The sequence below is a fragment of the Xyrauchen texanus genome, chromosome 12 (assembly GCF_025860055.1).
Source record: "Xyrauchen texanus isolate HMW12.3.18 chromosome 12, RBS_HiC_50CHRs, whole genome shotgun sequence".
Lineage (NCBI taxonomy): Eukaryota > Metazoa > Chordata > Actinopteri > Cypriniformes > Catostomidae > Xyrauchen > Xyrauchen texanus.
The window spans coordinates 13,272,685-13,289,650 of NC_068287.1; the positions used below are offsets into that span (position 1 = coordinate 13,272,685).

At 37.3% G+C, this 16,966-nt stretch overlaps 1 protein-coding gene across 3 annotated transcripts in view; it reads left to right on the plus strand.

The window, feature by feature from the left end:
- The window catches only part of brd4 (bromodomain containing 4), an 81,415-nt gene that overhangs the window by 3,185 nt on the left and 61,264 nt on the right, over positions 1–16,966 (plus strand). For 2 of the 3 annotated variants that reach the window (XM_052138925.1, XM_052138924.1), the window contains exon 2: positions 9,955–10,100. The gene's annotated coding sequence lies outside the window, so the exon portion shown is untranslated. The remainder of the gene's footprint in view (positions 1–9,954; positions 10,101–16,966) is intronic. The other variant, XM_052138926.1, reaches the window with a different exon arrangement.

Below are 16,966 nucleotides of genomic sequence, written 5' to 3' on the forward strand. Positions count from 1 at the left end.
TATATTGTCCATTTTGCTTGCATATGAACAAATTATCTCAGGTAATGCTGTTAAATATACATCATGGGACCGTTTAACTAGGTACATTACGAATTATGTTACAAATACATTATACATTATGAATACAATTTAAATTATCAATATTTATTTATCCTTATTAAAGCAATATCAAACGAGCAAGAGTGCTGCATGGCCTGGATTCAGCATGGCTGTGATTCGGGTGCAGTAGGTAATCACAGCCATGCATTTGTGCATGGACCTACTGTCTAACGCCACGGATCAGGATGTACCATATTTAGTTCAAAAGATATGCTCAAGCCTCTGTTACTTAAAAAAATAAATAGCACTGTAGAACTAGTAACGATTGCTTGGGCTGTTTCTAACAAGTTATTATAGAAACAAGGATGTTTTTGTGTGAGAGAGAGAGAGAGAGAGACCTGTGATTACCTCTGTTGCGCCTCAAGCAGAGATGAACAGGAATGCTGCAGCTGATTAACTCTTCCTAATCTTTATGCTGCGTTTCCACTAGGGCGTTGTGACCTAAACTGAGCAAACATTTTCAATTAATTAGAGATGCACCGATTGCAATTTTCTTGGCCGTTTCCGATTTATTTTATTTGTATTTATTTTTTTTCAAGTGTGACCTGCCGATACCGATTGTTTTCCGATTACGATTTTCTTACAAAGAACTATTATTGACTGCATATACAAACAAAATCTACCTTCAATGCTAAATTTTATTTTCATAATAAAATAAATGATTAAACATTACAATTTCCCACAAACTGCATTGTTTACAGGATCTTCTCATACTTAAACAACTCTCAAAATAGAGTGCTTTGTGACAGGAAAGAGGTAGTAATAACAATTAACTGCAAATGAGTTGAGTTGCTTTATATACAGTGAGGAAAATAAGTATTTGAACACCCTGCTATTTTGCAAGTTCTCCCACTTAGAAATCATGGAGGGGTCTGAAATTGTCATCGTAGGTGCATGTCCACTGTGAGAGACATAATCTAAAAAAAAAAATCCAGAAATCACAATGTATGATTTTTTAACTATTTATTTGTATGATACAGCTGCAAATAAGTATTTGAACACCTGAGAAAATCAATGTTAATATTTGGTACAGTAGCCTTTGTTTGCAATTACAGAGGTCAAACGTTTCCTGTAGTTTTTCACCAGGTTTGCACACACTGCAGGAGGGATTTTGGCCCACTCCTCCACACAGATCTTCTTTAGATCAGTCAGGTTTCTGGGCTGTCGCTGAGAAACACGGAGTTTGAGCTCCCTCCAAAGATTCTCTATTGGGTTTAGGTCTGGAGACTGGCTAGGCCATGCCAGAACCTTGATATGCTTCTTACAGAGCCACTCCTTGGTTATCCTGGCTGTGTGCTTCGGGTCATTGTCATGTTGGAAGACCCAGCCTCGACCCATCTTCAATGCTCTAACTGAGGGAAGGAGGTTGTTCCCCAAAATCTCGCAATACATGGCCCCGTTCATCCTCTCCTTAATACAGTGCAGTCGCCCTGTCCCATGTGCAGAAAACACCCCCAAAGCATGATGCTACCACCCCCATGCTTCACAGTAGGGATGGTGTTCTTGGGATGGTACTCATCATTCTTCTTCCTCCAAACACGGTTAGTGGAATTATGACCAAAAAGTTCTATTTTGGTCTCATCTGACCACATGACTTTCTCCCATGACTCCTCTGGATCATCCAAATGGTCATTGGCAAACTTAAGACGGGCCTTGACATGTGCTGGTTTAAGCAGGGGAACCTTCCGTGCCATGCATGATTTCAAACCATGACGTCTTAGTGTATTACCAACAGTAACCTTGGAAACGGTGGTCCCAGCTCTTTTCAGGTCATTGACCAGCTCCTCCCGTGTAGTTCTGGGCTGATTTCTCACCTTTCTTAGGATCATTGAGACCCCACGAGGTGAGATCTTGCATGGAGCCCCAGTCCGAGGGAGATTGACAGTCATGTTTAGCTTCTTCCATTTTCTAATGATTGCTCCAACAGTGGACCTTTTTCACCAAGCTGCTTGGCAATTTCCCAGTAGCCCTTTCCATCCTTGTGGAGGTGTACAATTTTGTCTCTAGTGTCTTTGGACAGCTCTTTGGTCTTGGCCATGTTAGTAGTTGGATTCTTACTGATTGTATGGGGTGGACAGGAGTCTTTATGCAGCTAACGACCTCAAACAGGTGCATCTAATTTAGGATAATAAATGGAGTGGAGGTGGACATTTTAAAGGCAGACTAACAGGTCTTTGAGGGTCAGAATTCTAGCTGATAGACAGGTGTTCAAATACTTATTTGCAGCTGTATCATACAAATAAATAGTTAAAAAATCATACATTGTGATTTCTGGATTTTGTTTTTTAGATTATGTCTCTCACAGTGGACATGCACCTACGATGACAATTTCAGACCCCTCCATGATTTCCAAGTGGGAGAACTTGCAAAATAGCAGGGTGTTCAAATACTTATTTTCCTCACTGTAACAAAACAGATGTCATTTTCCACTTTTTATAAATGGTCCCTTTTCTCTTTATTATTCGTCTAACAAAACAATTCCAAAGATTACAAGCCTATGAACAAAACTGACGTGTCCAATACGCTCAACATTGACATTACGCTTACGTTAGATGTCCAATTATCAGTTGTAAAACTGATTGCTGCTTCGGGATCAGCTTGTAACCATACCTGTCAACACTCCGGTTATCCCAGGAGTCTCCCGCATTTCACACCCATCTCCCGCCCCCTCCCATTTTTTATTGCATTTCACACCCATCTCCCGCCCCCTCCCGTTTTTTATTTCTCCCGGGAAACTCTCGTAATTTGTATGGCCCAAACCACGTTATATGAATAATTACATCAATATATTATTCCAAGGTTGTCCAATTGCCAGATCTTGTATGAAACGCATCCTACTCACACAATCGACACATCATACAAATTTCTAAAAATTTGTGACCTCAACCTGGTAACCAAAACCCAGCTGCTCTGATATCTGCGCAGGCAGTAGACGCGGGAAGTTGAATCGAGCATCACTGGTAGATGGGAGGAGAAGACTCAGGTGGTGCTCCGGCAAAAACATTTTAATAAATATATTATACACACACACACGTACATTTAACAACAGCTGGACGGAAGAATTTAATTTCATATCCCGAAGCCATATCAACAATACCTTTTGCAATGTGTGTCACACTGATTTTAATATCGAACACAGTATTTTCGCTGCTCATACCAAGGAAAGATAGGAGAGGCTGCAGATTTGTGGCTGGCTCTGGCTAGCTTTAGCCACTTTCCCTTTTTAGCTTCTTTTTTAAAATGGGCATTTTCAGCTGGGTGATGGTGTTTTAAGTGTCTAAATTAGGTTTGTTTTTCTGAACGTTATTTTGGTGGTTCCCCCATGGTTTACTTTAGCCTTACAATCATTACAAATTGCGAACTTTATGTATTCTTCACAGTGATGAGCTTCCACGCCAATGACGTGTTTACATGCAGCTGTGACGTTATTGCCTGCAACCGCTGGAAACAAAACGGACCGGCTTGGAATCGGAAAGACGTGAGGCTGACCGGCCGGTCACCGGTCCGAGCCGAGCATGCGGAAAATCGGCTGACTGACCCTGGCCAGTCCATTGGTGCATCTCTACAATTAATTCCTTTAGAAGTTAAGAGCCACGATTGCAAGGTGGATTGTGGGATTGACAGCGGCACAGAGCAAGCTGTTCCCTAGCAAGGTGATCTGCTTTGAGCAGATTTCTTCAGTGCAAGTGGAAACGCAGCATTAGTGTTAGTAAGCTTGCTGTAGATAATATCATTTTGGTCAATAGATCCTATTTTCTCAGTGTAAAAAATAGCCTTCTGAGCTAATAGCTAATAATAGCTCAATTCTGTGGCTATTATTATTTCTGGATTGTGCATTTCAATTGACAGTTTCAAGTGTGTGGTCTCCCAAAAAGCTAATTTCCTGACCTAAAACTTCCTGAAAAACTTGTACATACTGAAACTTTTCTGATGTCTGGACTCTATCTGCAGGGGTCTGTGATTATACATAAAATACTGAACATATCCAGTTCATATACTGGTAGCTCAGTGTTTAAGTCTCTGGGTTACTGACTGAAAGGTCGGGAGTTCAAGCCCCAGCACCATCAAGATACCACTGTTGGGTACACCTAAATAAAATGGAACAATAAATAAGAACATACACATTTTCATGAAAATAAGATTGTCCAAACAAACGGGAACATCTATAAACTCTTTTGAAAAGGAAACTGGATATAAAAGTGTGCTATATATTACACACACACACATTTAATTGTTGTCATTTTAGTGTTATTTTTCACATAAGATTGATCTTATCATGATGATCTTATGATGATGATGAGGTTGCAAGCTGCAGAGAGCAGGGGTGAGAGACGAGCGTCTCCGTGTTAGAGTGCGCATCAGCCGGCAGAACTTTATATCTCTCCCGGTCTCGACTCCTGCTCAGATTGTGTATCTTCCGCGACTGGTTGAAGCAAACTTTAAGGATAAAATAAAGATGCATCGCCAAGCTATGATCTGTGTTATACTGGCCACCAGTTCAGTGTCGGTCTGCTCGGCATCCATCTTCACCTGATTTCCACGTTGCACACCGGAAACTCACATGACCACACGTGCCACTCCCTAAACTGAGACCGACTGGTCATGTTTTTATTAGCGGTGTAGAAAATGGGCAAACAGCTTTCAGAGAGAATGGGCTGTAACGTCCACACATGCACTTATTTATTTAATATAATAGCACAGGCTGACATCGTGATTGCGATATGATTAATCGTGCAGCACTAATTATAAACATGATAAAAAATAGCATTTAACTATAACATGTTATATAACTAAAGCATGTTAGTTTACATGTTAGCATAGAATGTTTAATTAAATACTAAATGAAAAATAACTTAAGCTGTGTGAGCTTTTGAAGTAATGTCCTATGATTATTAACAGTTAACATATACTGTAGGTGCTCGACAGAGCCAGACTTCTCCTGTCTGTACCTTTTATCTCAGTGGTTCTCAACTGGTTTTACTTCAGGACAGATTTTACATTGGACATCAAGTGTCGACCTGCCATAGATTAAACATAACCTGTATTTAATGTATCCTGGGTTGCATTTCCTTTTTTGTTCATGGTTTTCCAGTACAAGGACATGCATCAAGTGACATTATTTTTGTTGATGTCAACAACAAAATCTACAGGAAGTTGTCTCTCCCCGTTTTAAAAATTGAAGAGCATATTTACTTATATGAGCCCATTATTATCCCGATTGTTACCTAATATTACATATTTATACACATATTACACAGAAGGCTCCTCATTACCATGGTTAGGTCAGTGTGCCAGTCTTAAATAATAGTAATAATAATAATAATAATAATACATTTATGCATTTATGAAAAATAAATGCTAGCTGAAACACATCTTGAAACTTTACCCGTTTACATGCTAAGTGTCATGATGCGGGACTCCTCGATGGATTAATTTTCAGCTGCATGAATATGATAAATGATTACTGCCAGAGTTAGATTAACATACAGGTGCGAAGGGATTCAACGTTTCTAAATTGCACAAATAAAAAATACATTTACATATTCGTCTCTGGCTTGCTTTTGCTCGCATGTCAATGATGCCGAGATCTACTTTTATATTTAATTTAATCACTGAGAAGGTTTACCTGCAAAATTAGTAGCACCAAACATCAGAAGCAGCCTCAAGAATGGACTCCGAGTAGCCGTATAACACTTTTCCTTGAGCAGAATATTGCACTACAGATCGCTAAGTTTGTTCAAATGGGAAAATGAGACGTGCATGGTTGCCAGATTGCACAAAATAAGTATAACATTAGGTGGAATATTTCCAACCTTGAGCATGTTATACACTTGTGGAGACGTGTTACGTCCCAATGCAAGTTAACTGAAATGTTAAATGAAAAATAAAAACGATGAATGAGCCTAATCCAGCCCGCCAGCTGTATGTTTCCCATGTCTGCTTTAGCTGTTTGCGAGATTATCTTTAAATCTACGTCGGCAGTCCTAAATACCTTGGGCGGCCGCCGAAATATCTTCAATTGGAGAACCATGGCATTGCTCTTTCCCTGCTGTCTGCGACCCAGTCCGAATAGACCAGTTGAGAAACACTGCTTTAACTCACACTCATGTCAGACCCCCTCGCCTCGCTTCTCTCAGACATTTTCTCCGCTGCGTGCGTGTGTGTTTGTGCGTGTCGCAAGTTGACGAGTCTGACAGGCAAACAAGGAATAAAGGAGATGCGCATGTGAGATTCTCTGTCAGGTTGCATTTTTTTTCAATACCGTAGATAAGCAAATGTACATGTTATGATAACGTCAAATTGAACTGACTTGAACTGTTCAAGTCCAATCTTTATGCTCCCTAACAAATTTAAGTTGTTTTTTATGATTGGCCTCACTAACAAGTGGCTTTCTTTTGGCCACACAGCTGTTTAGTCCAAATCCTGTAAGTTCTCATCACATTGTGCTTGTGGGAATGCTCTTACTTTCAATATTAAACATCGCTGTGAGTTCCACTGTCCATTTTTTACAATGTAACTTCACTAGGAGTTTTAGTGATCTCCGATCTCACGATCATTTAAGATTTCTTTCCGATCACATTTCTTCCAGATTTTAATAATGCGTTGGGACAGTTCTTAACCCAATTCCAGTGATTTCAGCAATCTCCTTAGTTGTTTTCTTAGCTTGATGCAGGCCAATATTTTGCCCCTTCTAAAACACAGTAACATCTTTTCCACGACCACGGGATAAATCTTCTGACATGTTTAACAAATGAGAAGTTACACACTGCATCAGTTAGGGTTAAAGGAATTGTTGCCAGCTGAAACATGTTAATCACTGCAATAATTATCCAATCATAGGCTCTTAAATATCTGCTTATTTAAATCAAAACTTGAGACTTTTTTTTTTTTTTGGCTAGGCAGTGTATTTTTTGAGATGAACATTTTGAAATTCTCTTTCCAGCCATGTCCGTACACATTTCTGTCAGTTGATACTGCAACCTTATGATAGTCATCTTGCTATATGCTCACCCATCAACAGGTCTGCAAGCTCCAGTTACAGGATAGCACAGAGCGGCTCGCATGAACAATTAAATCGCCTTCAATATCGTGGCGCATGCAACAGATTTGAATTAATTTGTGAGATAAGAAATGTTATTGATTGTGTATAATAGGCACATAATATCATAATATAGATCACAGGCCCCTGAATTGAATCGAAATCGCATTGGGCAGACTTTGAGGTATCGGCAAACATCAGGCCGCTGGCTAAGAGAATCGATGTAAGATTGTATTGTGATGAAACATGCGATTTTTAAACCCATAATGACAGTACACACAGTAGTGTTGTCAAAAATATCGATATTTCGATAAATATCGATACTGAAATATCTGAACGGTACCAATACTAATTTCCCTAAGTATCGATACTAGCCGAGCTGTCACTTTCACTTCTCTCCAAAGGCGCGTTGACAAACACCACACACACTCGCACTCCTCTCATTCGCTCTGGTTAAATGGCAAAAGTGAAGTGAATGTAAAGATGGCGAGTGCATGCGGCGCCCCCGCGACCAGTTTTGTTTGATAAAGAACACAGCAGGAGTGCTATCTGGAAATATTTTTGATATGAAGCCAGACATCCCAAGTCTCCCGGAAGTTCCGGGAGTCTCCCGCATATTGATGGCTTCTCCCTGATGCCCGCAATTTAGTTCAAATCTCCCGGAATCTATAGCGCACATGCGAGACAGAACATACTGCACGCATAACATAGATAGCGCGCACACAACATACATAGCGCGTGCACGGCAGAGAGGGAGAGAGCGAGAGACCTTATGAAAGCTAGTCAAAGTGTACATGATAGAAGTATGATGTTTCCCTTTTTATCATTAGACAAGACTGTCAAGTTACCAATATTTTATCGGGTAATTTTGCTCATCTACCTGTAACAGGCGGGCGATCTGTAAGAAGTCTCGGAGTGATGCATGACAAGAAATGCTGATAGTCATGAAGACATGCGCTTGAAGAAACACACTTTGATATTAGAACAGACAAAAGAAAAGCCGTCAATGCTCGTGTCTGATAAAGCTCGTGTAGAAAAAGCACATGTAAAGAGTTTTTTTTTTTTTTTTCATTTGTCTGAAAACTGTTTGCAAGAATAATGTTGTCGATGAGATTGCTGCAAGTCCTCTCGGGAGGTGCTGTGAGTTTAGTTTGCTTTATTTCCATGCGGTTAGCATGCATTGTGAATGCAACTCTGCAGGTTCAGTAATGTATATCTTTGTATTAAAGAAACAAAGACGAAAGTGTTTAATCATAAAATAATACAAGACAACTTGAAACTAAATTTGAGTTTTGTTTTATTTTTCTTTAGGCAGCATTAACTGTATTACCAAAATGATATACAATCACAAATTTGATAAGAAAACACATGCAGCATTATTTTGGGAACACGAGGGGATTTATTAGGCTTTATTATTATGATTATCTTAACATTTATGATTGATTTTATTTCTTAAGCTGTAGGCTATTAGTAATTTTCCACCTGGTGTCTTTGACGGATGCTTGCGTGATGGCAAATAGAGCTGTTGGAGACTATAAATGTTTGAATTTGGGGAGGTGGTTAAATAAGAATTTTGATCACTTTATTTTATAGCTTTTATAATTTAAAGAGCAATTTGAATCAAGAAATGTGTTTTTGTTAATGTTTTTAATGTTTCAATATATGCATAAATTTTTTAAAGCAAAGCCAATAAAGCAAATAAATTCACGACCCTTGGCAGGGGGGGGATTGATGATGAAATCGGATATCGCAATGTTTTTTTTTAAGGCGATTATCGATAAAATAATTTACATATCGCCCAGCCCTAGAATGCTAATTAACTAATGTTAATGAATATAATTGTATTGCGCGCACAGAGATGAAATATATATTGAAATGAAGCTAAATGACCCACAAATGTGTTAGTTGAAAGTTATTCATAAATACTAACATGTTTTTTCTACTTTTGAGAAAATGCGGTGCCAGTGTCCACACATGTAGGCATCATGTTTATCAGCATGCTGATGCTTGGAAAATGAACATTTTTCAATGAGAGAACTTTTTTCTAACCAGAGGCTGCATCCGTAGGAGTGCTTCAAGGAAGTTGACAGCATGCTGTTGTTACGCGAAGCCAAAAAAAAAAACTGTCCACGCATGTGGATGCAGGGTCGCGTCAGATAATTGTAGTAACACCATGGCACGTAACAAAAAATACTACCAACCAATAATTGGTTGTTTACATGTCTCAGATCTCGCATGCAAGCAGACGATTCTCTGCTCCCTTGTGGCCTGAAGAAACAATTCAGCCAAATTAGAGAATTTATCAGTTGTTAGCCGACAACTTACTATTAAAAAAAAAAAAAGGCTAGCATAGAAAAAATATGCCCAGGAAGTGTAAACAGAATAAATGCTAGTTTACTCAAGTTAGCAGTTGGCACAAAAAACTAGGCTACTTGAGGAATTGTGTGCAATGATTTCTGTTATTGCAATCCTTTTTGTATGCTTGCAGGATTCTTGGCACGTGATTTCCGCAAGACTACATCTCTAAGTAATAGCAGCTTGTGAGGTGTAAGACTAGTCATTAAATAGTTGAAATATTGCTTTTCATGCTTGTGCTGCAAAAGATAATTTAAAAAAAATCTGACAATCCAGCACGTGCTTGTTGTGGCTGAGAAGTGAATTATGTTAATTGTATATTTAAAAAGGCAACAGCAAAGCTCACCGGCCAGTTTGATCATCATTATCAGTGACAGAATTTAAGGTTAAGAGTGCTTACTCTGTGTGTGTGCAGACTTCAAATAAGTCACTTATCTTTATCTCTTTCTCTCTGTCTGCAGCAGTGACCCGCTTACTGTGTGATCAGCGTAGCCTGTGTCTGAACTGGTGACTTTTCTCTGGACCGCGTTAAAGCAGCTCTTCAGCTGAATGCTACTGGAGAAGATGTGTGCGCTCAGATAAGAGACTCCTCACACGAGAAAAACATGTGAGTCAATAACCTGAGTGCAACTCCAATTCAATCCTGCCATTATTTCTGCAGTGTAACTTATAAAAGCATAATGCTAACATAATGTCTGCCAAATAGGCTAACAGCAGACCTTATAAAAAGTTGCTGAGAGGTTACTCTGTGTCTTTTAGACTGAATGCATTTATATCAATATTTCATAACAATTTATTACATTTGAGGCTGTAATTACAATTTTAAATACAATTTTTAGTAATGCTCCCAGAAAATGTGTACAACTTACCAAAATTTTCAAAAGTACCAATACAGATAGTGAATCTTACAATTCTTAAAGCCAATTTGAATATGTATTTAATAACGGGAATATGCTAATGAACACTATCCTCAATTTGAAGTTAGAACATCATCAGTTTTTTATAAATAAAAACAATGGCATGGTAGTCTCCAAGTATTTCTCAGTTAATTAAACATTGCTTTTTAATTATTAAATAAGGAAATTGTCTGAAGGAAAATAAGGAATAAAGAAACATTATTCACAAATTAATTAATGTATTGGGCTATCATCACCTACAACATTTGACAGTTATGGCCTTTGAACAAAAGCAGTCATGGACAGGTTACATCATTAAGCTTTTCAAACACTTGTTTACATGCTGGTACTAATGTGTGTTGTAAAGGCAGTAAATGATAACTTGTCTTTTAAGTTTGTACACTACCCTACAAGACTCACTTGGCAAGTCAATGAGAAAACACCAGTGCCGTTTTTTTTGCTCTTCAAGGAAATTACCATCATTTTTGTAGTAGGCAACTTTCTTGACTGTGGTGTAACCACTTTTGTCCTGCTGTTTATGTTCACTTAAGACAATTGACTGCGTTTACAATAATACTTCACCAAGACAGACATTTTCACAGAATTTTTAAGTGTATTGTATCATTCATTACCATTTCGCAGTGATATTACCGCAACTCAACGTGCACAAAATGCATGCGTACAAAAGTCAGTCAAACGGTACGCGGTTACAGAAATAAGGAAATAAAAGTGATCTTTAAGATTCTTGTTTATTGTGTAGTTTTCCTCTCCTCTTTTTCTTTTGGCTTGTTAACCACATCAACCAGTGGTTGTTTTGCGATTGACATGGGTAGCCCTTGCATAGAGTAAATGATCAGTCTTGTAATGAAGATAATTTATTTGGTGGTGTGGTGCAGCTTCCACTTCCTTATTGTTATTGTGCTCACTGGGATATCCAAACATTTGGATATTATTTTTTACCTTTTCTCTATGCATTTTTATTACTTTAAATTCTGTGGAATGCTCTTTGGTCTTCATTTTCCTTCACATTCACAGCCTGCCCAATGATCCTTCAACAATGGGTTCTTTATCAAGAAAATGTGATTGGAACTTTAATGGTTCACAAGTGGATGCCAATGGTAAAGTAATTGTGTCCTCATTAGGGCATTTTTTTTCATCGGTGTAACCTGGCAGCTTCCACAGCACATGGGGTTGAATACTTATGCAAGTAAGATATTTCAGTTTTATATATATAATCCCAACAAAACCAATGTCATCTAACAATATTTGATTTTGAGTTCCAGTGTTTTAAAAAAAAAAATCATATATATATATGGGCTGTCAATCAATTACATTTTTTTATCGAATTAATTACATGTTGTTAATCGCATATACAAATATTTGCTGAGAAAGCCCCTCATGTAACAATAATTAAATGTATAATGATGAAATAATTATACATAGTTATCTTTAAATATTGAAAATATATATATATATATATATATATATATATATATATATATATATATATATATATATAATATTCAGATAATTAAAATGCATTACATTCTTGTAGCAGAAGAGTTAATCATTGATAAGACAATATAAAATATTTGTTGAGAAAGCCCCTCATATAACAATAATTCAATATATAATGATTAAATAATTATACAGTTATCTTTAAATATTTCAAAATTATATAATTAAAAATATTCAGATTATTAAAATGCATTACATTCTTGTGGCAGAAGAGTTAATCATTGATAAGGCCATACAAAAAGCAGCTTTAGAATACAATGTATTGTTTACTACCATATTATTGATCATAAGTCAATCATTGGCATACAGTTCACAGCAATCCATTTCACAAGTGAATTTGTCAATCAGTTGGAGATTTTATTGTGAGGGTTTGTTTAGGGACCCGTCAATTTACACCTGCGTTTTTTTTTTTTTAAGAAACAAGCCAGGGGTACACACAGTACACAATACTACAGATATATTTTACAATAATGCAAAGACATTATATTCATTACATAGTGCAATGGTTTTCAATGCTTTGGGGTTGTTGGTGGTACAAAGAGTATTTAAATAATATTTCAAGTCTTTACAAAAAAGCGCAAATAGGGGCTTTATAGACATACATTTACACTTGTGTATTAAAAACTGGGCAAGAAAAATAAACTGATTAATCAGAAAATATTAACTTATCAAATCTGTGAAAACCAAATAAAACGTCTTTATAAAGTAAAGAAAAACTAGTTAAAATAGAGGTACGTACAAACAAACTTTTCATCTACAGCATTACAGGAGTAGCAAAGTGGATCTATTTCAGGGAGCATGTTTCTTAAATAAAGACTGACTGGGTAAAAATGGTGTAACATTTTAAAGGACGCATCCTTAACCTCATTGGTAATTAAATATGTATGAGGTAAAGACCGTACGACCTGCATCAGACATGCTTGTGTCGCGTCTCGTGTGTGTGTGTGTGTGTGTGTGTATATGTATGCATTGATGTGTGTGTGTGTATATATATATGTATATATATATATATATATATATATATATATATATATATAATTTATTAGAGATGCACCGATTGCAATTTTCTTGGCCGATTCCGATTTTTTGCAAGTGTGACCTGCCGATACTGATTTTCTTTCTTAGAACTATTATTGACCGCATATTAGGGATGTCCCGATCCAATACCAAGATCGGTATCGGCTTGGATATTGACGTTTTTAGACGGATCGGGTATCGGTCTGACGAGCCCGACCCAAATCCGATACTCTGTGTTAGTCATGTTCGTTACTGTTAAGCTTAAAAAATGACATAAAAGAACTGTTAAAACACCATTAAAGCGGTTCATATGACTCGTGCATTTTATTCAAAGCCACTTGAAGACACGCGATAGCTCTGTGAATTGCAATAGGCTGTGTTTAATAAGTAAACATATAAATGCACGCGCAGCTTCAGCCCGTTAGTGAATGGCGCTTCGGTTTACACACACGCGCGGCTATTTATAGCCTTCACACGTGCACAGTATTTGAGCGCTACAAACGAACATCTCAGATGTAGATGCTCAGCAGTTCGGTTCACTTATAATATGGACTTAGAACGGCACTGGAGGTGCATTTAACCAGAATATAAATAAGAAGCGAATTAAACTTGTAACGCTTGGACTGGATAACTCGAGAGAAATCGAGGGAAGAAAGAGCTTGAAGGCTGAAAGGCTGTATCACGCACATTTAATGACAAGTGCACAGGCAATGCAATCTTCTCATACATGAGAGCTACTCTTCCTTAGCGTCACAAAACTTATAAAATATACAGAAAAAAGGGTAGAGCACGTCTAGCATCTACAATGTCCTCATCTCATCTCCAACTATGTCATCACGCATAGTACACGTCATGAGTGACGTAACCGTTTCTCTTAAAGGGGCACACTGCATTATAATGTGATAAACATGAGTACACAGTAACGATCGTTACAAACTGTGAATAAAAAGGGTGAGGGTTTAAAAGTTAAAGCTGTCATGGAGAGACTCACAGCAGATATATGAACTCTGCAGGGTTTATTGAGCAGAGGATTGAAACAGTGATGTAAACATTGTGAGTAAATCCAGTTAAGCAGAGTGGCAAACAGCAGGTAAGTAATATCCAGACAGTGTATAGACACGATGAAAGAGATAACTTACAACAATTTTATGATACTTGCAGGCAATAATGAAGACACATGTTTGACATAGTATTTCTGAGACTCTAGAACTTTCTACTATCGATGAGAACAGGCAGTGAGTGAGTGAGTGAGTGAGCTAGCTATACATTTATATTGAAATAATGTGTAGTTAAAAGTTTGTGTTTCTTTACATATTAAAGAGTACACCCAATTATTTCCACACAATAATGTAAAGATATTATAAACTGATTATGCAATAAAACAACACTGGTATCGGGATCGGTATCGGCCAATACTGAGATTTCCGTTATCGGATCGGAAGTGGAAAAAGTGGTATCGGGACATCCCTACCGCATATACAAACAAAATCTACCTTTCTTCAATGCAACAATTTATTTTCATAATAAAATAAATTATTAAACATTACAATTTCCCCCAAACTGCACTAAGTTACAGGATCTTCTCTCACTTAAACAACTCTCAAAATAAAGTGCTCTGTGAAAAAAAAACTCCCGTAATTTGTATGGCCCAAACCACGTTATATGAATAATCACATTAATATATTATTCCAAGGTGGTCCAGTTGCCAGATCTTGAATGAAACGCATCCTACTCACACAATCGACATCATACAAATTACAAATAATTTGTGACCTCAACCTGGCAACCAAAACCCATTTGCGCTGTTGATATCTGCGCAGGCAGTAGACGCGGGATGTTGAATCAAGCATCACTGGTAGATGGGTGGAGAAGACTCAGCTGGTGCTCCGGTGAAAAAAAACTAAATATACATGTAAATTTAACAACAGATGGATGGAAGAATTTAATTTCATATCCCGAAGCCATATCGACAACGCCCACGCCTTTTGCAATGTATGTCGCACTGATTTTAATATCGGACACAGTGGCAAAAATTACGTTACTAAGCACATTAAATCACAACGGCACAATTTGTATAGTGTTTAGCCTGCCTCTGCCATCCAGCACCCTCACTTCCCCTCCCGAATTTGTGTACCCAAATGTTGACAGATAACAGGCTGCGTGTGTGACATGGCACGAGATTAAACAACTCGGGCAACGCGACGTCAGAAAGTACCTCTTACTCTGTATTGAGGAAATTTATCAGATTTCTGATCCCTCTGTCCTCAACTATGGAGAACAGCTGGTCATCCAGGGCCATGAATTCCATAATTTTCCTCGTAATTGCTTTGGTCTTTTTTCGCTGCTCATTCCAAGGAATAAGAGAGGCTGCTCTGGCTAGCTTTAGCCGCTTTCACTTTTTAGCTTCTTTTTTTAAAATGGGCATGTTCAGCTGGGTGATGGTGTTTTAAATGTCTAATTAGGTTTGTTGATCCGAAAGTTGTTGTGGTGGTTCCCCCACGGTTTACTTTGGCCTTACAATTATTACACATTTCGAACTTTATGTATTCTTCACTCACAGTGAAGATCATCCACGCCAATGACATGTTTACGTGCGGCTGTGACGTTATTGCCTGCGCCGCTGGCAACAAAACGGACCGGCTTGGAATCGGAAAGACGTGAGGCTGACCGGCCGGTTACCAGTCTGGCCGAGCATGCGGAAAATCGGCTAATTCCGGTCCCTGGCCGGTCGATCGGTGCATCTCTAATATACACACACACACACACACACACACACACACATACAGTGGCAAAAAAAAGCATGTTAACCCTTTGGAATTACCTGCCTTTTATGTAAACAATTTGTCTTAAAATCTGGTTACAATAATGAACAAACACGATCTGTTTTAACTAATAACACAAATTATTCTTTTGTTCTTGTACATATTGAATACATCTTTTAAACATTCACAGTGTAGTTTGTACAAAGTATGTGAACCCCAGGCTAATGATATCAACAAAATCTAATTAGAGACGTGAGTTGGTAAACCTGGCATCTACTTAATGTGATGAGTTTGGAAATGAGGTTTAGAGCTACTTTGACGTATAAAAAGTACTAAAATATTTTGGGTTTGCTATTCACAAGAAGCATCTGCTGAAGTGCACCATGTCTTGCAAAAACGATATTTCAGAAGACCTACAATCAAGAATTGCTGCTTTGTATAAAGCTGGAAATGGGATACAAATGTATCTTGAAGAGCTTAGATATTCATCTGTCCACAGTTAGACAAATTTTCTATAAATTAAGACTATTTAATACTGTGGTTACCCTCATTAGAAGTGGCTGTCCAATCAAGATGGCTCAAAAGGGCACACAGCAGAATGCTCAGTGAGGTAAAAAAGAACCCTAGAGTGGCAGCTAAAGACTTGAAGGAATCATTGAAACTGGTTAATAAGGATGCAAATAACGATTATTTTGATAATCCACTAATCTGACAATTGTTAGAATGAATTGGGTGATTTATTGCAATGATTAATCATTAGCTCTTAAACAACTATTCAGCTTGTGCCCTGACTTAATAGGTTGTTTTAAATGTGGTTGCTAACAATAAAGTAGAGGTAAAAATCCTCTAAATGACATTCAATGAATAAAAGGAAAAAATTATCATTTTAAATCAGTAGAAAATTCTCTGCATAAAAAAAAAAAAAAAATCTAATTACCAAATGTTTGTCTTGTTTTGTCATTTTAAAATTGTCTAAAAATATATTTACTTGAAGCAACATAAGATTTTTAGATTTGCTTTAATAAATATGTGTATTTGTTTCACTTGGGTATACTTCTGTGAGTTCAGTAAAGACAAAATATACTAATATTCAAGATCTGTTCTCTAAAAACAATTCTAAATATCTTATGCTGCTTCTCAGGTGAATGCATCTATTCTTTTTTTTTTATATATTATTATTATAAAGGAATTTTAAATTAATTGTTTTAAATAATATTTTCAACATCCTCCGATAACAAGTTTTTCTTCTGGAGTATACCTGCAAGTTAAAGTAAATATAT